Raw genomic sequence first — 27685 nt, forward strand, 5'->3', positions numbered from 1 at the left:
CTCTGGGATGCTGAGTGAGACGCGACTGACAGAGTTCAGGACCTTAATCAAATGTTGGAGTCGATCCGCCTTCCATTTACTCCGATATCTCGGGACATCTTCTTTTTGTCTTTTTCTTCTTTGATTCTGAGTTGAGACTCAGCTCGTGGGTCGTTTCGATCCGTGTGGCTCGAGGTTAGACCTACGGGAAAAAACAAACGAACGAAATTTTCTGCCCCAGTTTCACTAGGAAAATTTCGTGAATTATTCGCCAGGAAGTTCATAAAATTGATGAAAGAGGATATGCATGCTCGGTTCAGGGTTGGGGCCCTAATACCGACTAGCTGGGGAGAAGTTCAGTTTTAGAGTTGAAACTCTAATACTGACCAACTGGGAAAAAGTTCAGTTTAGGGTTTAAAACCCTAATGCTGATTAAGAGGAAAAGTTCAGTTTAGGGTTTTAAAACCCTAATGCTGACTAAAGGAAAAGTTCAGTTTAGGGTTTAAAACCCTAATGCTGACTGAAAGGAAAAGTTCAGTTTAGGGTTTAAAACCCTAATGCTGACTGAAAGGAAAAGTTCAGTTTAGGGTTTAAAACCCTAATGCTGACTAAAGGAAAAGTTCAGTTTAGGGTTTAAAACCCTAATGCTGACTGAAAGGAAAAGTTCAGTTTAGGGTTTAAAACCCTAATGCTGACTAAAGGAAAAAGTTCAGTTTAGGGTTTAAAACCCTAATGCTGACTAAAGGAAAAGTTCAGTTTAGGGTTTAAAACCCTAATGCTGACTGGAAGGAAAAGTTCAGTTTAGGGTTTAAAACCCTAATGCTGACTGAATGGAAAAAGTTCAGTTTAGGGTTTAAAACCCTAATGTTGACTGGATGGAAAAAGTTCAGTTTAGGGTTTAAAAACCTAATGCTGACTAAAGGAAAAAGTTCAGTTTAGGGTTTAAAACCCTAATGTTGACTGAAAAGAAAAGTTCAGTTTAGGGTTTAAAACCTAATGCTGATTAAGAGGAAAAGTTCAGTTTAGGGTTTTAAAACCCTAATGCTGACTAAAGGAAAAGTTCAGTTTAGGGTTTAATACCCTAACGCTGACTGACAGGAAAAGTTCAGTTTAGGGTTTTAAAACCCTAATGCTGACTGAAAGGAAAAGTTCAGTTTAGGGTTTAAAACCCTAATGTTGACTAAAGGAAAAGTTCAGTTTAGGGTTTAAAACTCTAATGCTGACTGAAAAGAAAAGTTCAGTTTAGGGTTTAAAACCCTAATGCTGACTAAAGGAAAAAATTCAGTTTAGGGATTAAAACCCTAATGTTGATTGCAAGGAAAAGTTCAGTTTAGGATTTAAAACCCTAATGCTGACTGGAAGGAAAAGTTCAGTTTAGGGTTTAAAACCCTAATGCTGACTGAATGGAAAAAGTTCAGTTTAGGGTTTAAAACCCTAATGTTGACTGGATGGAAAAAGTTCATTTTAGGGTTTTAAAACCCTAATGCTGACTAAAGGAAAAGTTCAGTTTAGGGTTTAATACCCTAACGCTGACTGACAGGAAAAGTTCAGTTTAGGGTTTTAAAACCCTAATACTGACTGAAAGGAAAAGTTCAGTTTAGGGTTTAAAACCTTAATGCTGACTAAAGGAAAAGTTCAGTTTAGGGTTTAAAACCCTAATGCTGACTGAAAAGAAAAGTTCAGTTTAGGGTTTAAAACCCTAATGCTGACTAAAGGAAAAGTTCAGTTTAGGGATTAAAACCCTAATGTTGATTGCAAGGAAAAGTTCAGTTTAGGATTTAAAACCCTAATGCTGACTGAAAGGAAAAGTTCAGTTTAAGGTTTAAAACCCTAATGCTGACTAAAGGAAAAGTTCAGTTTAAGGTTTAAAACCCCAATGCTGACTAAAGGAAAAGTTTAGTTTAGGGTTTAAAACCCTAATGCTGACTAAAGGAAAAGTTCAGTTTAGGTTTTAAAACCCTAATGCTGATTGCAAGGAAAAGTTCAGTTTAGGGTTTAAAACCCTAATGTTGATTGCATGGAAAAGCTCAGTTTAGGGTTTAAAACCCTAATGCTGGCTGAATGGAAAAAAGTTCAGTTTAGGGTTTAAAACCCTAATGCTGACTGAATGGAAAAAATTCAGTTTAGGGTTTAAAACCCTAATGCTGACTGAATGGAAAAAGTTCAGTTTAGGGTTTAAAACCCTAATGCTGACTAAAGGAAAAAGTTCAGTTTAGGGTTTAAAACCCTAATGCTGACTGAAAGGAAAAGTTCAGTTTAGGGTTTAAAACCCTAATGCTGACTAAAGGAAAAAGTTCAGTTTAGGGTTTAAAACCCTAATGCTGACTAAAGGAAAAATTCAGTTTAGGGTTTAAAACCCTAAGGCTGACTGACAGGAAAAGTTCAGTTTAGGGTTTTAAAACCCTAATGCTGACTGAAAGGAATAGTTCAATTTAGGGTTTAAAACCCTAATGCTGACTAAAGAAAAAGTTCAGTTTAGGGTTTAAAACCCTAATGCTGACTGAAAAGAAAAGTTCAGTTTAGGGTTTAAAACCCTAATGCTGACTAAAGGAAAAAGTTCAGTTTAGGGTTTAAAACCCTAATGCTGACTAAAGGAAAAAGTTCAGTTTAGGGTTTAAAACCCTAATGTTGACTGAAAGGAAAAGTTTAGTTTAGGGTTTAAAACCCTAATGCTGACTAAAAGAAAAGTTCAGTTTAGGGTTTAAAACCCCAATGCTGACTAAAGGAAAAGTTTAGTTTAGGGTTTAAAATCCTAATGCTGACTAAAGGAAAAGTTTAGTTTAGGGTTTAAAACCCTAATGCTGATTGCAAGGAAAAGTTCAGTTTAGGTTTTAAAACCCTAATGCTGATTGCATGGAAAAACTCATTTTAGGGTTTAAAACCTTAATGCTGACTAAAGGAAAAAGTTCAGTTTAGGGATTAAAACCCTAATGCTGATTGCAAGGAAAAGTTCAGTTTAGGATTTAAAACCCTAATGCTGACTGAAAGGAAAAGTTCAGTTTAGGGTTTAAAACCCTAATGCTGACTAAAGGAAAAGTTCAGTTTAAGGTTTAAAACCCCAATGCTGACTAAAGGAAAAGTTCAGTTTAGGGTTTAAAACCCTAATGCTGACTAAAGGAAAAGTTCAGTTTAGGGTTTAAAACCCTAATGCTGATTGCAAGGAAAAGTTCAGTTTAGGGTTTAAAACCCTAATGTTGATTGCATGGAAAAGCTCAGTTTAGGGTTTAAAACCCTAATGCTGGCTGAATGGAAAAAAGTTCAGTTTAGGGTTTAAAACCCTAATGCTGACTGAATGGAAAAAGTTCAGTTTAGGGTTTAAAACCCTAATGCTGACTAAAGGAAAAGTTCAGTTTAGGGTTTAAAACCCTAAGGCTGACTAACAGGAAAAGTTCAGTTTAGGGTTTTAAAACCCTAATGCTGTCTGAAAGGAAAAGTTCAGTTTAGGGTTTAAAACCCTAATGCTGACTAAAGAAAAAGTTCAGTTTAGGGTTTAAAACCCTAATGCTGACTGAAAAGAAAAGTTCAGTTTAGGGTTTAAAACCCTAATGCTGACTAAAGGAAAAAGTTCAGTTTAGGGTTTAAAACCCTAATGCTGATTGCAAGGAAAAGTTCAGTTTAGGGTTTAAAACCCTAATGCTGACTGAAAGGAAAAGTTTAGTTTAGGGTTTAAAACCCTAATACTGACTAAAAGAAAAGTTCAGTTTAGGGTTTAAAACCGCAATGCTGACTAAAGGAAAAGTTTAGTTTAGGGTTTAAAATCCTAATGCTGACTAAAGGAAAAATTTAGTTTAGGGTTTAAAACCCTAATGCTGATTGCAAGGAAAAGTTCAGTTTAGGGTTTAAAACCCTAATGCTGATTGCATGGAAAAGCTCAGTTTAGGGTTTAAAACATTAATGCTGACTAAAGGAAAAAGTTCAGTTTAGGGATTAAAACCCTAATGCTGATTGCAAGGAAAAGTTCAGTTTAGGATTTAAAACCCTAATGCTGACTGAAAGGAAAAGTTCAGTTTAGGGTTTAAAACCCTAATGCTGACTTAAGGAAAAGTTCAGTTTAAGGTTTAAAACCCCAATGCTGACTAAATGGAAAAGCTCAGTTTAGGGTTTAAAACCCTAATGCTGGCTGAATGGAAAAGTTCAGTTTAAGGTTTAAAACCCCAATGCTGATTGCATGGAAAAATTCAGTTTAGGGTTTAAAACCCTAATGTTGATTGCATGGAAAAGCTCAGTTTAGGGTTTAAAACCCTAATGCTGGCTGAATGGAAAAAAGTTCAGTTTAGGGTTTAAAACCCTAATGCTGACTGAATGGAAAAGTTTCAGTTTAGGGTTTAAAACCCTAATGCTGACTGAATGGAAAAAGTTCAGTTTAGGGTTTAAAACCCTAATGCTGACTAAAGGAAAAAGTTCAGTTTAGGGTTTAAAACCCTAATGCTGACTGAAAGGAAAAGTTCAGTTTAGGGTTTAAAACCCTAATGCTGACTAAAGGAAAAAGTTCAGTTTAGGGTTTAAAACCCTAATGCTGACTAAAGGAAAAGTTCAGTTTAGGGTTTAAAACCCTAAGGCTGACTGACAGGAAAAGTTCAGTTTAGGGTTTTAAAACCCTAATGCTGACTGAAAGGAAAAGTTCAGTTTAGGGTTTAAAACCCTAATGCTGACTAAAGAAAAAGTTCAGTTTAGGGTTTAAAACCCTAATGCTGACTGAAAAGAAAAGTTCAGTTTAGGGTTTAAAACCCTAATGCTGACTAAAGGAAAAAGTTCAGTTTAGGGTTTAAAACCCTAATGCTGATTGCAAGGAAAAGTTCAGTTTAGGGTTTAAAACCCTAATGCTGACTGAAAGGAAAAGTTTAGTTTAGGGTTTAAAACCCTAATGCTGACTAAAAAAAAGTTCAGTTTAGGGTTTAAAACCCCAATGCTGACTAAAGGAAAAGTTTAGTTTAGGGTTTAAAATCCTAATGCTTACTAAAGGAAAAGTTTAGTTTAGGGTTTAAAACCCTAATGCTGATTGCAAGGAAAAGTTCAGTTTAGGGTTTAAAACCCTAATGCTGATTGCATGGAAAAACTCAGTTTAGGGTTTAAAACCTTAATGCTGGCTGAATAGAAAAAAGTTCAGTTTAGGGTTTAAAACACTAATGCTGATTGCAAGGGAAAACTCAGTTTAGGGTTTAAAACCATAATGCTAGCTAAAGGAAAAAATTCAGTTTAGGGTTTAAAACCCTAATGCTGACTGCACGGAAAAGTTCAGTTTAGGGTTTAAAACCCTAATGCTGACTGAATGGAAAAAGTTCAGTTTAGGGTTTAAAACCCTAATGTTGACTGGATGGAAAAAGTTCAGTTTAGGGTTTAAAAACCTAATGCTGACTAAAGGAAAAAGTTCAGTTTAGGGTTTAAAACCCTAATGTTGACTGAAAAGAAAAGTTCAGTTTAGGGTTTAAAACCTAATGCTGATTAAGAGGAAAAGTTCAGTTTAGGGTTTTAAAACCCTAATGCTGACTAAAGGAAAAGTTCAGTTTAGGGTTTAATACCCTAACGCTGACTGACAGGAAAAGTTCAGTTTAGGGTTTTAAAACCCTAATGCTGACTGAAAGGAAAAGTTCAGTTTAGGGTTTAAAACCCTAATGCTGACTAAAGGAAAAGTTCAGTTTAGGGTTTAAAACTCTAATGCTGACTGAAAAGAAAAGTTCAGTTTATGGTTATAAACCCTAATGCTGACTAAAGGAAAAAGTTCAGTTTAGGGATTAAAACCCTAATGCTGATTGCAAGGAAAAGTTCAGTTTAGGATTTAAAACCCTAATGCTGACAGAAAGGAAAAGTTCAGTTTAGGGTTTAAAACCCTAATGCTGACTAAAGGAAAAGTTCAGTTTAGGGTTTAAAACCCTAATGCTGACTAAAGGAAAAGTTCAGTTTAGGGTTTAAAACCCTAATGCTGACTGAAAAGAAAAGTTCAGTTTAGGGTTTAAAACCCTAATGCTGACTAAAGGAAAAGTTCATTTTAGGGTTTTAAAACCCTAATGCTGACTAAAGGAAAAGTTCAGTTTAGGGTTTAATACCCTAACGCTGACTGACAGGAAAAGTTCAGTTTAGGGTTTTAAAACCCTAATACTGACTGAAAGGAAAAGTTCAGTTTAGGGTTTAAAACCTTAATGCTGACTAAAGGAAAAGTTCAGTTTAGGGTTTAAAACCCTAATGCTGACTGAAAAGAAAAGTTCAGTTTAGGGTTTAAAACCCTAATGCTGACTAAAGGAAAAATTCAGTTTAGGGATTAAAACCCTAATGTTGATTGCAAGGAAAAGTTCAGTTTAGGATTTAAAACCCTAATGCTGACTGAAAGGAAAAGTTCAGTTTAGGGTTTAAAACCCTAATGCTGACTAAAGGAAAAGTTCAGTTTAAGGTTTAAAACCCCAATGCTGACTAAAGGAAAAGTTTAGTTTAGGGTTTAAAACCCTAATGCTGACTAAAGGAAAAGTTCAGTTTAGGTTTTAAAACCCTAATGCTGATTGCAAGGAAAAGTTCAGTTTAGGGTTTAAAACCCTAATGTTGATTGCATGGAAAAGCTCAGTTTAGGGTTTAAAACCCTAATGCTGGCTGAATGGAAAAAAGTTCAGTTTAGGGTTTAAAACCCTAATGCTGACTGAATGGAAAAAATTCAGTTTAGGGTTTAAAACCCTAATGCTGACTGAATGGAAAAAGTTCAGTTTAGGGTTTAAAACCCTAATGCTGACTAAAGGAAAAAGTTCAGTTTAGGGTTTAAAACCCTAATGCTGACTGAAAGGAAAAGTTCAGTTTAGGGTTTAAAACCCTAATGCTGACTAAAGGAAAAAGTTCAGTTTAGGGTTTAAAACCCTAATGCTGACTAAAGGAAAAATTCAGTTTAGGGTTTAAAACCCTAAGGCTGACTGACAGGAAAAGTTCAGTTTAGGGTTTTAAAACCCTAATGCTGACTGAAAGGAATAGTTCAATTTAGGGTTTAAAACCCTAATGCTGACTAAAGAAAAAGTTCAGTTTAGGGTTTAAAACCCTAATGCTGACTGAAAAGAAAAGTTCAGTTTAGGGTTTAAAACCCTAATGCTGACTAAAGGAAAAAGTTCAGTTTAGGGTTTAAAACCCTAATGCTGACTAAAGGAAAAAGTTCAGTTTAGGGTTTAAAACCCTAATGTTGACTGAAAGGAAAAGTTTAGTTTAGGGTTTAAAACCCTAATGCTGACTAAAAGAAAAGTTCAGTTTAGGGTTTAAAACCCCAATGCTGACTAAAGGAAAAGTTTAGTTTAGGGTTTAAAATCCTAATGCTGACTAAAGGAAAAGTTTAGTTTAGGGTTTAAAACCCTAATGCTGATTGCAAGGAAAAGTTCAGTTTAGGTTTTAAAACCCTAATGCTGATTGCATGGAAAAACTCATTTTAGGGTTTAAAACCTTAATGCTGACTAAAGGAAAAAGTTCAGTTTAGGGATTAAAACCCTAATGCTGATTGCAAGGAAAAGTTCAGTTTAGGATTTAAAACCCTAATGCTGACTGAAAGGAAAAGTTCAGTTTAGGGTTTAAAACCCTAATGCTGACTAAAGGAAAAGTTCAGTTTAAGGTTTAAAACCCCAATGCTGACTAAAGGAAAAGTTCAGTTTAGGGTTTAAAACCCTAATGCTGACTAAAGGAAAAGTTCAGTTTAGGGTTTAAAACCCTAATGCTGATTGCAAGGAAAAGTTCAGTTTAGGGTTTAAAACCCTAATGTTGATTGCATGGAAAAGCTCAGTTTAGGGTTTAAAACCCTAATGCTGGCTGAATGGAAAAAAGTTCAGTTTAGGGTTTAAAACCCTAATGCTGACTGAATGGAAAAAGTTCAGTTTAGGGTTTAAAACCCTAATGCTGACTAAAGGAAAAGTTCAGTTTAGGGTTTAAAACCCTAAGGCTGACTAACAGGAAAAGTTCAGTTTAGGGTTTTAAAACCCTAATGCTGTCTGAAAGGAAAAGTTCAGTTTAGGGTTTAAAACCCTAATGCTGACTAAAGAAAAAGTTCAGTTTAGGGTTTAAAACCCTAATGCTGACTGAAAAGAAAAGTTCAGTTTAGGGTTTAAAACCCTAATGCTGACTAAAGGAAAAAGTTCAGTTTAGGGTTTAAAACCCTAATGCTGATTGCAAGGAAAAGTTCAGTTTAGGGTTTAAAACCCTAATGCTGACTGAAAGGAAAAGTTTAGTTTAGGGTTTAAAACCCTAATACTGACTAAAAGAAAAGTTCAGTTTAGGGTTTAAAACCGCAATGCTGACTAAAGGAAAAGTTTAGTTTAGGGTTTAAAATCCTAATGCTGACTAAAGGAAAAGTTTAGTTTAGGGTTTAAAACCCTAATGCTGATTGCAAGGAAAAGTTCAGTTTAGGGTTTAAAACCCTAATGCTGATTGCATGGAAAAGCTCAGTTTAGGGTTTAAAACATTAATGCTGACTAAAGGAAAAAGTTCAGTTTAGGGATTAAAACCCTAATGCTGATTGCAAGGAAAAGTTCAGTTTAGGATTTAAAACCCTAATGCTGACTGAAAGGAAAAGTTCAGTTTAGGGTTTAAAACCCTAATGCTGACTTAAGGAAAAGTTCAGTTTAAGGTTTAAAACCCCAATGCTGACTAAATGGAAAAGCTCAGTTTAGGGTTTAAAACCCTAATGCTGGCTGAATGGAAAAGTTCAGTTTAAGGTTTAAAACCCCAATGCTGATTGCATGGAAAAATTCAGTTTAGGGTTTAAAACCCTAATGTTGATTGCATGGAAAAGCTCAGTTTAGGGTTTAAAACCCTAATGCTGGCTGAATGGAAAAAAGTTCAGTTTAGGGTTTAAAACCCTAATGCTGACTGAATGGAAAAGTTTCAGTTTAGGGTTTAAAACCCTAATGCTGACTGAATGGAAAAAGTTCAGTTTAGGGTTTAAAACCCTAATGCTGACTAAAGGAAAAAGTTCAGTTTAGGGTTTAAAACCCTAATGCTGACTGAAAGGAAAAGTTCAGTTTAGGGTTTAAAACCCTAATGCTGACTAAAGGAAAAAGTTCAGTTTAGGGTTTAAAACCCTAATGCTGACTAAAGGAAAAGTTCAGTTTAGGGTTTAAAACCCTAAGGCTGACTGACAGGAAAAGTTCAGTTTAGGGTTTTAAAACCCTAATGCTGACTGAAAGGAAAAGTTCAGTTTAGGGTTTAAAACCCTAATGCTGACTAAAGAAAAAGTTCAGTTTAGGGTTTAAAACCCTAATGCTGACTGAAAAGAAAAGTTCAGTTTAGGGTTTAAAACCCTAATGCTGACTAAAGGAAAAAGTTCAGTTTAGGGTTTAAAACCCTAATGCTGATTGCAAGGAAAAGTTCAGTTTAGGGTTTAAAACCCTAATGCTGACTGAAAGGAAAAGTTTAGTTTAGGGTTTAAAACCCTAATGCTGACTAAAAAAAAGTTCAGTTTAGGGTTTAAAACCCCAATGCTGACTAAAGGAAAAGTTTAGTTTAGGGTTTAAAATCCTAATGCTTACTAAAGGAAAAGTTTAGTTTAGGGTTTAAAACCCTAATGCTGATTGCAAGGAAAAGTTCAGTTTAGGGTTTAAAACCCTAATGCTGATTGCATGGAAAAACTCAGTTTAGGGTTTAAAACCTTAATGCTGGCTGAATAGAAAAAAGTTCAGTTTAGGGTTTAAAACACTAATGCTGATTGCAAGGGAAAACTCAGTTTAGGGTTTAAAACCATAATGCTAGCTAAAGGAAAAAATTCAGTTTAGGGTTTAAAACCCTAATGCTGACTGCACGGAAAAGCTCAGTTTAGGGTTTAAAACCCTAATGTTGGCTGAAAGGAAAAAAGTTCAGTTTAGGGTTTAAAACCTTAATGCTGACTAAAGGAAAAGTTCAGTTTAGGGTTTAAAACCCTAATGCTGATTAAAGGGAAAATTCAGTTTAGGGTTTAAAACCCTAATGCTAACTAAAGTAAAAATTCAGTTTAGGGTTTAAAACCCTAATGCTGACTAAAGGAAAAATTCAGTTTAGGGTTTAAAACCCTAATGCTGATTAAAAGGAAAAGTTCAGTTTAGTGTTTAAAACCTTAATGCAGACTGAAAGGAAAGAGTTCAGTTTAGGGTTTATAACCCTAATGCTGACTAAAGGAAAGAGTTCAGTTTAGTGTTTAAAACCCTAATGCTGATTGCATGGAAAAGCTCAGTTTAGGGTTTAAAACCCTAATGCTGACTGGTTGGGGGTAAAGTTCGAGAATGCTAGCTAACCCCCTTTTTTTGGATTTTCTTGTTTCAGTAGAAGATAAAAGGGAGTCTCGTGGAAACTTACCTTTCGAGTGAGTTCCTTATTGCCAAGATATTTCTTGTACCCATGTACCTTCTTCTTTGGGAGACACCTGCTTCTTGCACGGTTGTCTCGGATTATACCTGTTTCAATTTTTCAGACAAAGAACAATTGTTAGCTCGGAAATGACGGTCGGTTTGGTGACCTTGATTGTTCCCGTTGCTTCAGTGCGTCCTTATTGCTGTCGCGAAGTACCGCCGTTGATTGGATTCAAATGGCGAAACCCTTTAAACTGCTCAGGCTTGTATTCAGGGTAAATGGGATTTTATTGTTGGTGTGACTGAACCTCAGGGAGAGGCTGCCTACGTATCCTTTTGGAATCAAGTCAAACGTAGTTCAGGCCTCAATCAATTTTTTTTTTTTCTGTTTTTTTTTGATAGGTCGCCGAAGGGATGTGACCGGCTCAAAGGGCTTGTAGAGAGAGTTGGTAGTGTTTGGGGATAGTTGAAATAAAACCTTCATCATTTCAAATGCATCAGAACCACTGGAGTATAAATCAGACATAGTATCTCTTGAATGCATCTGCATTTACTGCTGTTTCGGGGTCATTTCCTTCGATATCACCTAGATACAATGCTCCTCTTGGAAGTATTTTCCTGATGATGTATGAGCCTTTCCAATTTGGAGCAAATCTCCCTTTTGCTTCCTGGTGATGTGGCAGAATACGCCTCAGTACCAGCTGACCTACTTCGAAATTCCTGGGTCGGACTTTCTTGTTGTAAGCACGGGCCATCCTTCGTTGGTACAACTGCCCGTGACAAACCGCGGCCATTCGCTTTTCATCGATCAAAGTCAACTGCTCTAACCGAGTCTTGACCCATTCGCTGTCTTCGATTTCTGCTTCAACAATGGTTCGAAGAGAAGGAATCTCTACCTCTGCCGGTATTACAGCCTCGGTCCCATAAACCAAAAGATAAGGAGTTGCTCCTACTGACGTGCGTACCGTAGTGCGATACCCCAACAATGCAAATGGTAACTGCTCATGCCACTGTCGGGAACTCTGGATCGTCTTCCTCAAAATCTTCTTGATGTTTTTGTTCGCTGCTTCTACAGCAACATTGGCCTTCGGCCGATAAGGAGTAGAATTCCTATGCGTTATTTTGAATTGCTCGCATGCATCTTCCATCAAGTGACTGTTCAAGTTTGTTGCGTTATCTATAATGATAGTCGCAGGAATACCGAAACGACAGATAAGATTTGAGTGTACAAAATCCACTACAACCTTTTTAGTGACCGACTTGAGAGTGACAGCCTCTACCCATATTGTGAAGTAGTCTATGGCAACCAGTATAAATCTGTGTCCATTTGAAGCCTTTGGCTCGATTGGTCTAATGACGTCCATGCCCCAGGCGACAAATGGCCAAGGCGCATACATGGGATGCAGTTCTGTGGGGGGTGCATGAATCAAATCACCGTGCACCTGACACTGATGACACTTCTGAATGAAGCTAAAGCAGTCCTTTTCCATGGTCATCCAGTAATAACCTGCTCGAAGGATTTTCTTCGCTAAGACATACCTGTTCATGTGAGGTCCGCACACACCTGCGTGTACTTCGTGCATAATCTTTCTCGCCTCCTCAGCGTCGACACATCTTAGGAGGTTGAGGTCCGGGGTCCTCTTGTACAACAATTCACCGCTCAGAAAGAAACCACTTGCATGTCGCCTAATGGTTCTCTTTTGATCTCCAGTAGCATGCTCGGGGTATTCTTGTGTCTTCAGGAATCTCCTGATGTCGTGGTACCAAGGTTGTGTATCTGCTCCTACCTCGATTACGTTGCAGTAACCGTGTCTTTCCTTGATTTGGATTTCCAAAGGATCGACGTGGGCGTTGCCCGGGTAGGGTAGCATTGAAGCCAGAGTAGCAAGTGCATCCGCCAGTTCATTGTGACACCTCGGGATATACCTGAACTCTATTGATGTAAAGCGCTTGCCAAGGTCCTCCACATGCTGTCGGTAAGGGATAAGCTTGACATCCCGAGTTTCCCATTCACCTTGGACTTGCCGAATAATCAGGTCAGAATCTCCCATAATCAGTAAGTCTTCGACATCCTGATCGATTGCCATATGCATGCCCATGATGCAGGCTTCATACTCAGCTGTATTGTTTGTGCAAAAGAAACGCAGTCTAGCTGTGGCGGGATAATGCTGACCAGAAGGAGAGATCAAAATTGCCCCGATTCCTACACCTTTGGCATTCACAGATCCATCAAAGAACATCTTCCAAACATGAGCGTCCTCCGAGACCACTTCTACGGTGTTTACTTCTTCGTCTGGAAAGTAGGTACTCAATGGCTGGTATTCCTCATCGACCGGATTTTCGGCCAAGTGATCTGCTAACGCCTGGGCTTTTATTGACGTGCGAGTGACATAGACTATGTCGAATTCAGTAAGCAAGATTTGCCACTTAGCCAGTCTCCCAGTAGGCATTGGTTTCTGAAATATATACTTCAAAGGATCTAGCCTGCTTATGAGGAAAGTAGTGTGGGCTTGGAGATAATGTCTTAGCTTTTGAGCAACCCACGTCAGAGTGCAACATGTCCTTTCCAGCAGAGTGTATTTTGCCTCGTAGCCGGTGAATTTCTTGCTCAAGTAGTAGATCACTTGCTCCTTCTTTCCGGTTATGTCGTGTTGCCCGAGGACGCAACCGAAAGAGTTCTCCAGGACTGTCAGATACAAGAAAAGGGGTCTCCCTGGCTCTGGAGGGACCAAAACTGGAGGATTCGAAAGGTATTCTTTGACTTTATCAAAGGCTTCTTGACACTCAGTTGTCCATTTGATCGCCGCATCTTTCCTTAACAGCTTGAATATGGGTTCACACGTGCTTGTCAGCTGGGCAATAAATCGACTGATGTAGTTCAATCTGCCCAACAAACTCATCACGTCTTTCTTTGTTCTCGGGGAGGTAAATCTCTGATAGATTTTATCTTAGTTGGATCTAGTTCGATACCTCTCCTGCTTACGATGAAGCCCAAAAGTTTGCCCGACAGAACTCCGAAAGCACATTTGGCTGGGTTCAGCTTCAAGTCATACTTCCTTAATCTTTCGAAGAACTTCCTCAAGTCTTGGATGTGATTATCCTGCGTCCTGGACTTGACTATCACGTCGTCCACGTACACCTCTATTTCCTGATGCATCATGTCATGAAAAATGGCAGTCATGGCCCTCATGTAAGTAGCCCCAGCATTCTTCAAACCAAATGGCATGACCCGATAACAGTAGGTGCCCCAAGGCGTGGTGAAGGCAGTTTTCTCGGCGTCCTCTTCATCCATCAATACCTGATGATACCCAGCGTAACAATCTACGAAAGACTGTATTTCGTGTTTGGCGCAATTATCAACGAGGATGTGGATGTTGGGCAGCGGGAAATTATCTTAGGACTTGCTCTGTTCAGATCTCGGTAATCTACACATACCCGAGTTTTCCCGTCCTTTTTCGGTATTGGAACCACATTTGCCAACCAAGTTGTATACTGGACTACCCGAATCACTCCCATTTTCAGTTGTTTGGTGATCTCCTCTTTAATCTTGTCACTGACCTCAGTTTTGAACTTTCGTTGCTTTTGTTGAACTGGAGGACAATCAGGATGAATCGACAATTTATGAACCACTAGATCAACACCTAGTCCCGGCATGTCATCATATGACCAAGCAAACACGTCTTTAAATTCAAAAAGAAGTTGAATTATCGCCTCTCGCGTTTTCTTGTCCGTGTGAATGCTTATTTTGGTCTCCCGGATTTCTTCAGGAGTTCCTAAATTAACCGGTTCGGTGTCATTCAGATTTGGCTTAGGTTTATTCTCAAAATGTTCCAACTCTCGGTTTATTTCCCTAAAAGCTTCTTCCTCATCATATTCTGGTTCTGGGTTCATTAATTCACAGTTAAATAGCTCGTTGTGATCTGGGCGTGAAGTCCGCGAGCATGTCATATTTAAAGCCGCATTATTATAACTGAAAGAAAAGATAAAAGGAAAAATAACAAAAATCAGAACAAAAGAAAAAATGGGAAAGTAATGATGATTTTTTTTTATTTTCTTTGGAAAGTTGGAAGACAACAATGTTTACAACATAGGAATTCGAAACAACAATTGAAAGGAAGAAAACATTCAAGTTATGTCCTGGAGATAACTTGTGACACAGGAAAGGTGGTAGGACAGGTCTACCCGGACTTCCGTCTAGTCGGGAATGGCGTGGCCTCCCAGTTTTGAAGTTTGGCGTTCGGCCCCACGTACAGCATCTCAGCAGTGCTTGTGCCTTCACCTGGTTGAACCATGTGGACCTCGTAGAGCATCTCTCTCATTACCCCACATATCTCATCGATTTCCTCAGCCGTGAAGACCTCATCGTCTCCTTCTTCGGTGTACCTTGGCCTGATGAAGGTTTCATATAAATCCGGCAATGGTTGAGGTAACTTCCAACCCTCATTTCTCCTTTTCTTTGCCCACTCTTCGTCTCCTGGAGTGGGTTTGAAACCTAGTCCAAAAGGTTTCTTGGTGACTGGAAAGGTGATGGGTTCTGCTATTCCCTGAAGGGTTCGTCCAAGCCCTTTCCCTGGCCTAAATCCGTGCCGGATCATCTCTTTGGCCACTATAACCGAGGCGTTAGACAAGAAAGGCTGGGGGCAGGGTATTCCCTCTTCGTGCTGCTCTGCCAGTACAATCTCGAAAGCTTGATAGACCGTATGTTCGCTCCCTTCTCTCGGTTCAAGATATGGGATGGATGGGTCCCAATAGATAGCATGCTCATCTTCTCCATGGACCACGATCTCTCGGTCTTCGTACTCAAACTTCACCATCTGGTGAAGAGTGGAAGGCACAGCTCCTGCCGCATGGATCTAAGGTTTGCCGAGGAGGAAATTGTAGGATGTATCCATTTCGAGCACCTGGAAGGTTACTTCAAACTCGACTGGTCCTATGACCAACAACAGGTCTATTTCCCCCATGGTATCTCTCTTGATGCCGTCGAAAGCCCTTACGCAGACATTGTTGGGTCGGATTCTTCCGGTCCCAATTTCCATTCTTTGTAGCGTGGAGAGCGGGCAAATGTCAACACCTGATCCCCCATCCAACATTACCCGCTTGACATAGTAGTCCTCGCATTTAACTGTTAGATGCAAGGCCTTGTTGTGTGCCGCTCCTTCCGGGGGTAAATCGTTCTTGCTGAAAGAGATTTGGTTGACGGCGAAGAATCTTTCTGTCATCCGCTCTAGTTGTTCAACCGAGGTTTCAACTAGCACATATGCTTCATTCAGGGTCTTCAGTAAGATATTTTGATGCTCGGCCGACCTCATCAACAATGATAGCATGGACACTTGCTCGGGGTACTTGCGCAGTTGATTTATCACTTCGTAATCCGACATTTTCATTTGTTGGAAGAACACTTCTGCTTCTTCAACGCTTACAGGCTTTTTTGGTGGGCAGCGCCTTTGTGTGGCGTTGTTCAGCTCTTGAGTATTTGAATACCTTCTAATGAAAGTATTTTCTGGAAGTTCTCCCATGACCTCTTTACCTTTGTACATTACCAAAGTCTTTTGATAATTCCACGGCACTGTGGACGGGTTGGTCATCGGCTTTTGTGGCACGCGTCCGATAACCACTGGCTCATTCAGCCGAGGTGGTTGAATCTTCCCCCGGACCACATAGGCCCCTTTTGGCACGTACATAGGTTTTGCCTTTTTGATCTCGAAGTTCTGCGTCTTCTCAGCTCGACCTCGTGGTATGTAAAGAACTCCATCCTTTACCGGTACCACTTTCTTCTCCACCTTCTTTTCAGGGTCTCTCTTTATAGCCTTGGCCTCCTCCCACTTTTATGGTTTCTGGTCTGTCTCAGGCCTTCTCCCCGTGTCGACAATGGCGATTATAGCTTTCAGAGCAGGGTCGAATTCTTTGTCTTCGCAAATTATTCCGATCAGCGGCCCATTATTGTGAGCAGACAATGGATTGTTAGTCACATTTGGGATCTCCTCGTTCCTTAGCACTATTTTCCCTTGCTCTATAAAATTCTCGACCACTCTTTTCATCGACGAACAGTCATTCGTATCGTGTCCCTCGGCCCCTGAATGATAGGCACATCTGACTCCAGCTTTGTAAGAAGGTGACATCGAGTTTTGCCTCGTTTGAGGGATTGGTTGCAAGAAACCCAACTGGACTAGCTTCGGGAACAAAGTAGAGTATGGCTCACCGATGGGCGTGAAAGTCCGCCTTCTAGGTGGTTCCTGAGGGCGGAAGTTATTCTGCGGAGGTTGTGGGTTATAGTGGTTGCGGTAAGGAGGCTGATTTCTGGGAGGTGGAGCTTGGCCTCGGTTGGCTTGTTGCGGCGGATGGGCATAAGGCTGGGCATTCATGACCATATAGGGTTGATGAGCATATGCCAGATTTGAGTGGGGGTAGTAGTGTTGTGGGGTTCTTTCCGGAAAACGGGGCCTGGGATGACGATATTCCCTTGCTTCCGAAGCTGCCATGGTCGTTTCTTCCTTCTTCTTCCCTCTTGCCATTCCCCCGGACCCGCTTTGGACGGCTTGGGAGGTCGCCCTTATGGCTGCTTGACTCAGAATCCTACCTGTTTTCAGAACCATTTTCCACCATCTCTCCAATCTTAATTGCTTCTGCAAACGGCTTTCCCATGGCTGACATCATGTTTTGAAAATAGTCAGACTCTTGAGCCTGGAGAAAAGTAGTGACCATTTCTAACTCATCCATGGGAGGCTTCACCGTTGACGCCTGCTCACGCCACTTAATAGCATATTCTCTGAAGGTTTCTTCTTCAAATTCCACAGAGAATTCCGGTCTGGTGCAATGTCGATGTTATACTGGAATTGTTTCACAAAATCTCTGGCGAGATCATCCCATATATGCCATCAGGACATTTCCTGGTCCATATACCATTCCGAGGCTATCCCTACTAGACTTTCCCCAAAATATGCCATTAGCAGTTCTTCTTTTCCGCCGGCTCCCCGCAATTGGTTGCAATATTTCTTAAGATGTGCAATGGGGTCACCGTGCCCATCGTATTTCTCAAACTTTGGGGTCTTGAAACCCACTGGCAGGTGCACGTGAGGGAACATACATAGGTCGGCGTAAGAGACGCTCTTCTGTCCGCTTAAACCTTGCATATTCTTCAAACTTTGTTCAAGGCTTCTCATTCTTTTGGCCATCTCATTTTGTTCTGCAATTCTGGGATTCTGATCCTGCCCGGGTGCAAGCTCGCACTGAGGCGGTGGAGGATTAGTGTTGGTAGCGAACCTAGTTGGTTCCATTGAGAACGAGGGTGCCTGGAATGTAAAAGAGGATGAGTCAAAGCTTGGCTTGTACGTAGCAGGCTGTGCCGTAATCGGGCAGGGCAGTGCAGTAAAGATGTTCATGCTTGCATCGGTGGCTGACATTCGGGGATGAGGCTCAGAAGGCGATCCAGCAGAGAAGGCTGAAGTGGCTGGGTACCCGAATGGGGCAGTGGGATAATTTATGTGGACACTAGAAGTCCCGCTTGACCTGGAGAATAACTCAGGGAATCCGGGGACGACACTTGGCGGTTCTTTTCCGTTATTCCAGTCGTCCAGCATTTCCAACATACGGAGTCGTAGGATTCTATTTTCTTCTGCAGTTGCGGATTCAGGTGTGAGGACGGCTGAGATCGAGCTCTCCTCGGAAACAGGGATTGTTTGCAACGGAATTTCTGAAGACATTTCTACACTTCCTTTTGACCTGGTGAAGTAAGTGTGAGTACTGCTTCTGGTCTTAACAACAGGTAGTTGAACACTTCTTTTTGACCTCGTGAAGTATGAGTGCGAGGCCAGACTTTCACCAAACCAACCGTCTTTCCAAAACCTGGAGAACTCAACGACACACGAGTAGTTAATTCGAAATAAATAACAGATAGGCAACCTCACGTTGAGCATGATGCACCTATACAGTTAAGTGAATTCTACATGTTTATGACGAAAGCATGCGTCATTCCGGCATTCTTTTTTAAGCTTCCCTTTTCTTATCATTTTTTTTTTGTTTTTCTTTTATGTTTTTATTTTTTTTTATTTTTTTTTCCGGTAAAAATGCGACCGGATCCGATGAGGATTGCCTACGTATCACGACGCCACGTGAATCAGATCATTACGTAGTTCAAAACACAAATGAAAGAAACACACCTTTTATTGTTGAAACGGTCTATTACAAACTACATTTTGCAAAAGAAAGAGCAAACTTTGAAAATAAACCTAGACTCAAAATAGACTAAAAATCACCCTGTTGGGAAAAACAGGCAGAAGATGCTAAGATATAGACTTGACTTATGAGTGCATTATGGTTTTGAAAATTGGTGTCCGCGGGGCATCGTTCGGCCTCGCCGCGGTCCTAGGCGTGAGATCCCCTTCAAGTTGCTCCAGCTCATGCATGGTCTGCTTGACATAACCCATCACTGCCGAGAGGACGGTAACACTGGTCATGTCCTCACATCGTAGGCATCGTCTGGTGATGGCATGGGCAATGGCCTTGATCCTATCTCTGGTTTGCTTCTTCTCTATGAGTAGGCGTTTTATCTGATCGCTACATATCTTGAATACCTGAGAATCCTGTATATGCTGATTCTTCAGTCGCCGTACTTCTAACTTCATCTGGGCTAATGAATCTTGTATATGCTTGAATCCCCGATTTTTCTAAACCATCTCGCCATTCCGCGACTTCTCTTCTTAAAACCTTAATCAACTGTTGGTCTGATCGGCATCTGGGTTGTTCATCAAGAGACAATCTCAATTTTTGGATTTGGGCCTTAAGTTCTTCATTCTCTTGGACCAATTTATTCTTTTCGCTTCGATCCGCCGCAATTTGTATGCTGTTACTGAATTTCAGACTGTCAATTTGTAGCTTCAAATCACCGATCTCTGCCCGATACCCCTTTTCTTTTGCTAACCAATTCCATTGCCCTTGGGATGATTCTACAAAATCTTTGAGATGCGGTCTCTTAGCTGGTCTTTCGCAAGACAGGTCGCCTCTGAACCAAGCATGATACCCTGGGGCAACTTCCCCTTTTGCTATATCCATCACACAAGTGCTTGCCGTCAGATGTTGGCACTCACTCCAGATTTGGCGAACTTCTTCTTCGGGGAAACGACCGTCTGGACTGATCTCAATCACTTGGGTACTCAGATCTTCATCTTTCGGCACCACTTGATATCTCCCAAGTTGCCTCAAAACCCGATACGGTGCGTAGGGTTGGATGCTTTTAAGTCCCATTAACAGAAAGTGGGGCCTGGTTGCTGGCATGTATATGATTTCCTCAACAGGCGACCATCCGAGCGTCCACTGGATTTGGCTAGCAGTGAGAGTTCGGAAAAATGAGGTCCATGATGTGACGCCCTCAGGTAGATTGAAACCTTTGACTCTAGTGTAGAATTCAGCAATGCAAGTCTTCTCGGGCGAACCGTAACCCAAGAGAGGAGAGCGGTAGCATAAGTGATCGGTCATCCATATTTGCAACAGTAGGTTATATCCTTCGAAAAAGTCGCCCCTAGCTCGACAAGCAGTGAGAGCCCGGAAAATGTCAGCCATAATTATGGGTGCTAGAGTACTTTTATCTTGGGTGAGCAAAGTACTGACGACCCCAGTTATTTTTAGATCGATGTTGCCGTCCTTCCTTGGGAACACTATAAGACCTAAGAAGGCTGTCATAAAAGCTAACTGCCTGTGTTCGTCCCACTTTTGTCGGTTGCCTTTACTACACAGTTTGAAATCCGGCTTATTGATCCCGCCTTCATGACCGTATCTAGCATACATGAGATGGAGACTGCAGAAACCTTTGGCAAGATCTGGATGGTGAAATGTTCGGGGTATTTTCAGAAAATCCAAAAACCGGTGTACCGTGACGGCCCTAGGTGCAATCAAGTACTTGAACCTTAACGGAGCTTCATTACCCCCAATGTATCCTGCTATTTCCTCCAACGTCGGGGTGAGTTCAAAGTCTGAGAAATGAAATACATTGTGCGCCGAATCCCAGTAAGTGACCAATGATCTGATAATATCGCCCCGAGGCTGAATGTCTAGTAAATCCGGGAGATTTTTCAGATATTTCCTCACTTTGCCTTGCCCCTCCTTGCCTAAGTCGTTCCACCATAATCGCAACTCAAAAGGGATCTTGGTCATTATTGAAAATGGTTCGTTTTGTATCGTGCTCATCCTGCACATTTATTTAGGGCGATAAACTTTTATTAGACTCAAAGTTAAAATTATCTAGATATTTTTTAGAGACTTTTTTTTGTGCAAAAGACGGGAGGTTGGACCCGACGAGGGTTGCCTACGTATCTCACCCCGTGCGAGAATCAAACCGGCGTAGTTCGGTCGGATCAAAATAAGGGAAACAAAAATAAAATCCTCTAAAGAAAAGAAGAATAACTTTTTTTTTTGAAATTTTGTTATATGTTTTTTTTTCTTCATTTTATTATTTATTCTTGAAAAGAGACCAAGGAAATATTTACACATTTTAAACTTCCTCTTTTTTTGAAATTTCGAAAATCTTTTAAAGAGGTGCTACAAATGAAACAATAAATTTTTTTTTATTATTTATATATTTTTTTTTTTGGATTTTGAAAGTGATTAAAAGGAATAGTCAAACTGAGAGACAAGCTCTTTTTTTTATCATTTTTTTATATATTTTAGAAAATTCCGGTTAGGTTTGACATTACTCGGACATGGTTTTTTTTCAAAAGAATAAGTAATTATCTCCATACCCTGCAATTCTTTTTTTTTTTTTGGAAATTTTTCGGAAACTGGTCAACATGCAGATCTGAAGCAAATAGATGTGCAGAACAAACGGGATGCAGCAGGATGGTCTTTTCATTCCAGGTTGCCTGTCCTAAACGAACCCAACCCCTGTGATGAGTCCCCTATGTCAAATGCAACATGATGCAGATAAGCGTTCCTACTAGGGATCCGGCATGAGGTTTCGTTATACTAGGTTTATAACCTGGGTAGATGTTCTAGACTGTGTACCCTAGCGGACAACTCGAGTCGAGGAGGGGCAACTTACCGGGAACCAAAGGGCCGTCCGGCTTCGTAACTTATCCGTCCTCTTTCTTATTTCAGGTATCGACACTAACAGAATAGGGAGCCTCGACCAGCGAGCTTCTCCCCGGAGGTGAAGAGAGAAGGGTTTCGGCACAGTTTATATATAGTTCAGATAATATCAAAGCGGTAAAAGACAACATTTAGCACGTTATGTCAAAACATGATATAAATATCAGATAATAAAGCCAAATATAAAAATTATTCTAAGCTCGAATTCTTGAACCCTGAACCAGAGATTCTGGGTTCGGTTCCCCAGCGGAGTCGCCAGAGCTATCACAACTCCTTTTTGCGCGCCCGCCCCGAAGGGTTAAATGCGCGAGGGGGGGGAGTTTTTCCAATTTAAGTGACAATATTCGAAATGGGATTATTTATTTAATTCAGAGTCGCCACTTGGGAAAAGTTTGGCTTTTGGTGTCCCAAGTCACCGGTTTGTCTTGAATCCCAAATCGAGGAAATTTTCGACTTTTCCAAATGAAGTCTGCGAACCAGAAATTCTAAGTAAGGAATTCTGTTGGCCCGAGGGAAGGTGTTAGGCACCCTCGAATCCCGTGGTTCTAGCACGGTCGCTTAAATTGTTATAATGGCTAAGTATCTGATTTAAATACATGTTATGACTTACGTGCTTTTATTAAGTTTAAACCGCTTTTATCATTATCATTTATTTTTATAGAATTGCAACGTCGTGAAAATGCATCTCGAACCACGTCACAATCAATGCGCCCGTGATCGTCAACACATTTTGACTTCGTTGAGATTTGGATTTGGGTCACATCAATGTGCACCCGAATTTAAGAATATGATTTAATTAAGCCGCGCCTAAAGAGTCTAACGCGTTATTATTTTTTGAGAAGGCCATGAGATTCACTAAACGGCCTAGCCTGAATTCTAAATATTATGATTAGTTGTTGAGGGCCCCGCAATTTGCATTTTTTATTTAGCGAGGCTCGTCTCATTATTTTAGAAGAGGATATCCTAAAGTGACTACATTTCTATTATTTTGTTTCCAGAAATAGAAGAAAGAAAGATGTATGCTAATCGAAGTATATGCTTTGGCCTAAACCGGACTCCTATCAATTTCTGATTAATTACCTAATTGGTTGTTTATAAGATAAGAATTACATTGTGCCTTGTCTTCAAGGAGTGAATGAGCTTTGTTAATTTGCTAAGAGGGATTGCAAGTAAACTAATAACACATACTAAATTTACATTAAACAACCCTCAAGTTTGACCTTTAAAATTAACTTATTTAGGCTTGATAAATGAAATCGGCTATTTACTAAGAAAACTACTACTAATTGGATTCAAAAATGCCTATTAGTTTTCCTCAAAGTCAACGCATTATTTCGAAACAATGAATCTATATTGAAGCCCATATCGAACCTACATAGGAACGAGTAATCTAACAAGAGGGTTGACATGCATCATCACCCTGTTAGCGTAACGCTGCATGAGAACTAGTTTGGGGTACACTTATCTTGAAATTAAATGGAACCAAATATGACAGATTTAACAGTTTAGAGATCTAGACAAAAGTACGTACAAATGATTGCTACGATTCTATGTTATAATGTCGTAACTAAAACAACCCCTAATGGTTGTATGCATTAAAACACATCTGATCTAACAAGAAAATACTATCTAGTAGTTCATCTCAAATCAGAATGTATGTTATTTCATACAGAGTATTTGCAGTTTGAAGTTAAACAAATACAGGCTAAACTAACATTCGACCTATTTGAACACAAGTACTATGCAGTGAACAACCATTTGTTTCTTTATTTCTGCTTTCAACTTCAAACTTTCAACAACATATGGTTTCAGAAGTTGTGTACCTGGAAGTGTTTTACAATTGAAGAAAGAAGAGAAGTCAGCAGAGTAACGATGGCAACAAATGCAGCAGCAGTAACAGCAGGTAACCAATAGAACAAAATCCCAGTGCAAGACGCAGTTTAGAGCCAATGGAAAAATGGCAGAATGAAGCAAATTCCCAGTAATATGGAATCAGAATTTAGGCAGAATAGATCCAAAAATGAACTGATGTTACACACAACTAGTGATCTCAAACAGGACTCAAAAGAAATCAATATGGAACAGGCAAATCCAGACCAGTGAGAATCAAGACAAAGATGAAAATGCAGCTCCTCTTTTCTGTGTTATGCCTCTCTCTATCTATTTCTGTCTGCGTGTGTGTCCTCAAAAATCTCTCTTTCCCCCCTTTTCTTATCAATCTCCCTGTGTGTCTGTATATTATCAAAAAAAAAATCCCCCTGCTTTCACTGATGGAAGTCCTCCCTTTTATGAACCTAAAATCAGCCTTTTAACAACCTGTTTAGACAATTAGAATACCCCTCCCATGTGCTATCTTCTTTTCAGTTTCCACTTACTAATTAAATAAGAACACAACCCATGATATTCCCTGGCAGACTTACTTTTAAGTAAGGTTTAATATTTCTGAACTAAAGCGGAATATGGGCAGCAGAATGTAATCTGACAGCATATGCTGTCAAATTATTTTAAACTTAACAAAAGCCTTTATGCAGGACACAAGTTGTGCACAATGCACATGTGGTGCACATGTTGTGCAAAAGTGCACATGCCCTCCAATTTAGAACTGTAACTAAACAAAACATTCCTTTTACATTTCTGATTCAAATTAACAACTATAAGTAACCAAACTCAGTTCCTAATTGATTCAGGCAATGCTTAGCAGAAGCAAGTCAATTTGTTATTGTTCAGGCAGCTGAAACTAATTGACGACACATGTCGACTCGACTATATTAATCATAACACATACAATCGTAGCCAAAATCAGACATTTAAATAGTATCACACAAGGGGTTCAGATTGCAATGTTAATACAGAAATGACCTTGGGAGCTAATTGAATGACCAATTACGAATTCAATTGAACATACAGTTTACACACACACATTATGAAGAAAGACTTGACCGAATACAGGAGTCCGGGCAAGGTGGACAATCAACAGTTGATAAAAAATTCAAAGACAAATTACACAAACATGAACAAACCTTTAATCAGCACATGGACTAAAATAAAGAAAAGAAAACAGACTTACCTTAAAATCATTGAAAGAAAAATCAGGGAAATCAACTTGTGTTTGAACAGACCCTTCTCAAGGTTGAACGGACTTTAATTGAAGTGTTTCTAAAATGAGAAACACTTCGATTAAGGTCCATTAGACCCTAATCTCTTGGTTTGAACAGGCACAGAACAGGCACGAGGAAACCTAGGGTTCTAGAGGGCAGATTTGGGTTTTGGGCTTTCTTGGTTAGATTCGGACCAAACCAAGCATGGTTTGGTCACGAGGGGGTCCGGGGACTATCTGGTATGAAACTGGGGTGCATCGGTGTAGATCGAGTTTTGCTCGAATCTTCAAATGAAGATTCGAGAACCTAGGGGATGATTCGAACTAAACGGCCAACAGATCCATGTTCAGGGTGTCCAAGTGGTCCTAGGGTGTTAAGGTGAAGGTCACCGGCGTTCATGCCGCCGGGATTAATGGTGAGGAATAAGGGGGCGGCTAGGGTTTCGTGGGGAAGGGGATGAGGACGAATGCTGGGGTCTTGGATAGGGGGGGCAGGGTATGATAGGAAACTTATATATGGGATGGGTGGATTGATTTCAACCGTTGGATGAGGCGAGATGGACGGCTTGGATCTGAAGGCTTAAAAGAAACGTCGTCGTTTGGCTTAGTAGGGGTCAGAATTGGTTCGGGTAACGGGTCGGGTAATGGGGGTTATGGGTGAGAGATACGGACCGTTGGATCAGCTTGGTTTGAACGGTCGTGATGGATTGGCATTGAAACGACGTAGTTTTGGTGTTAAACTACGTCGTTTTGTGGCCTGGAGGTGGGCTGTTCGGACTGGTGGCTTGGGCTGTTCATTTGGGCCTCAGATTTTGAAATGGGAATCGGCCCAAATTCATTTAAAACAATTTTACCCTCTTTTTCTTTATTTCTAATTTTCTTAAGTACACAACCTAATTAAATGAAACTAAAAAAACATTAATTAACAATTAATGTTTTTATTACACGCATATAAAAAATGTTAAAAATAGGTAAAATTAAATAAGACAACAATCACGGACAAAAAATGCATATTTATGATTTTTCTATTTAACAACCGGATTACGGTTCAAATTACGCATGACACATACATTTTTTGTATTTTGTTTTAATAAAAATAAAAATGGGTAAAAATCATAAATAATTAACAAAGTGCCATGTAAAATCCAAAAATTGTACAGCAAGACCATTTGTTATTATTTTTTATTTCTTTTGGAGCGATTGTCGCGTAAAACAAAAATCACGTGCTCACAGATGCACCGCTGAAAGTAGTAGTGAAGAGCTTGGTGAACCTATCCAGCCTCCACAAAGCATCGGCAGACATAGCTGCTCCATCACCGGTCTGAGCTACCACACCCGGCTGAACCGCTCTAACTGGATGAATCGCTGGAGTCTGAATCTGGGGAGCTACCTGCTCCGGAGTGCGAGTGCAGGAGTATGGGCTACTCCTCCAGCCTGAGAGGCGGCTGGCGCTACAGAAAGCAAGCCTGCCTGGGTAACACTCTCAATAAGGCCCACTAGATAGACCAGAGTTTCCTGGAGTACTAGGGTAGCAATAAACCCCTCTGGGACCTGAGCTGGGCCCACCGGGACTGCTGGGGCCGGAACCTCATCATCAAAGTCAACCTGAGGCTCTGCCACTGGTGCTGCTACCTTGGGCTGAGCCCTGCCCCTGCCTCGGCCTCTAGCACGGCCTCTCCCTCTCCCTCTGCCCCTCGTTGGAGCTGCTGCTGAGCGGTGGATGAGGAAGCGTGTGTTCTCTCCATCTACGAAAGAACAGAGTAGAAATTCAATTATCATTGAGAAACAAAACCGCACGACAAGAAAGAACAAATGTGAAGTTTTCCGAACTCTGTAGCCTCTGGGGATAAATACAGACGTGTCTGTACCGATCCCTCAGACTCTACTAAGCTTGTTCGTGAATTGTAAGACCTATGTAACCTAGAGCTCTGATACCAACTTGTCACGACCCGGATTTCCCACCCTCGACAGTCGTGATGGCGCTTACTCATAGAAGCTAGGCAAGCCATGAAATATAAAAAATTCAATCTCTTTCGTTTTTAACTCTTTTTGACGAATTGAATTAACAGTTGATCAACATTTAAATAATAGCGAAAGATGAAATTAAGCGGAAGACTTAGACTAATATAATACCAAAAACAATACGAAAATGCCGACATACGTCTTTACCAAGAAATTGGTGTCACAATATCTCTGGACTGTCTATGAGTACTACATACAAATGTCTGAATAAGGAAATACAGCCTCAATAAGGAAACAAGTAGAAATAGAACATATAAATATATAGAAGAGAACGCTAGGCCTGCGGACGCCTGCAGGACTACCTCGGGATCTCTGAGTGGACTGAAGGCTGGCTCCCCAAGTGCTACTGTCCAAATGCTGCTCTGGTATCTGCACATAGTGCAGAGTGTAGCATCAGCACAACCGACCCCATGTGCTGGTAAGTGTTTGTCCTAACCCCGACGAGGTAGTGAGGAGGCTAGGACCAGACTCCTGATAAACCTATGTAGTTATATAATATACAACGAAAAATAAACAGGAATAAACAATTTAAATGGGAGGGGGTACATGCTACGGGGAAAATATCAAATCCAGCAGAAACTTAAGAGAAATATGAGAGAACGATTCAAGATCTACAACAAATCATTAATAATATTGTTGTGGCGCGCAACCCGATACCTTATCATTTAACATTGTTGCGGCATGCAACCCGATCCATTTATATCACTGTTGCGGCATGCAACCCGATCCCTTATCATTTAACACTGTTGCGGCATGCAACCCGATCCAATATAATATTTGTTGCGGCGTGCAAACCGATCCATATATAATAATGTTGCGGCGTGCAACCCGATCCAATATAATATTTGTTGCGGCGTGCAACCCGATCCATATATACTAATGTTGCGGCACGCAGCCCGTTCCAAATATACAGTCAACAATAATCATAACCATAGTCCCGGCAAGGGATCAATAACGAACTACACGATTCCGGCAAGGGAATCGACAACATAAATAAATACGTCCCGGCCAAGGAGAAACAACTATAACCAATCTTAATCCAACATCTAACCATTTCAACTATCACCAATACTCAAAATTCGTAATTCCCACGAAAACAAACTTATTCATTGCTCACTATCGAGAGTCATCAATTAAAACGTCCGTAATACATTTAAGAACACAACAAGTTGCAATTTAAAACTCACGGTCATTCTTGACACCAACGTATAAATACTCGTCCCCATGCCTATACGTCGTA

This window comes from Nicotiana sylvestris, chromosome 6 (assembly GCF_000393655.2).
Source record: "Nicotiana sylvestris chromosome 6, ASM39365v2, whole genome shotgun sequence".
Classification (NCBI taxonomy): domain Eukaryota; kingdom Viridiplantae; phylum Streptophyta; class Magnoliopsida; order Solanales; family Solanaceae; genus Nicotiana; species Nicotiana sylvestris.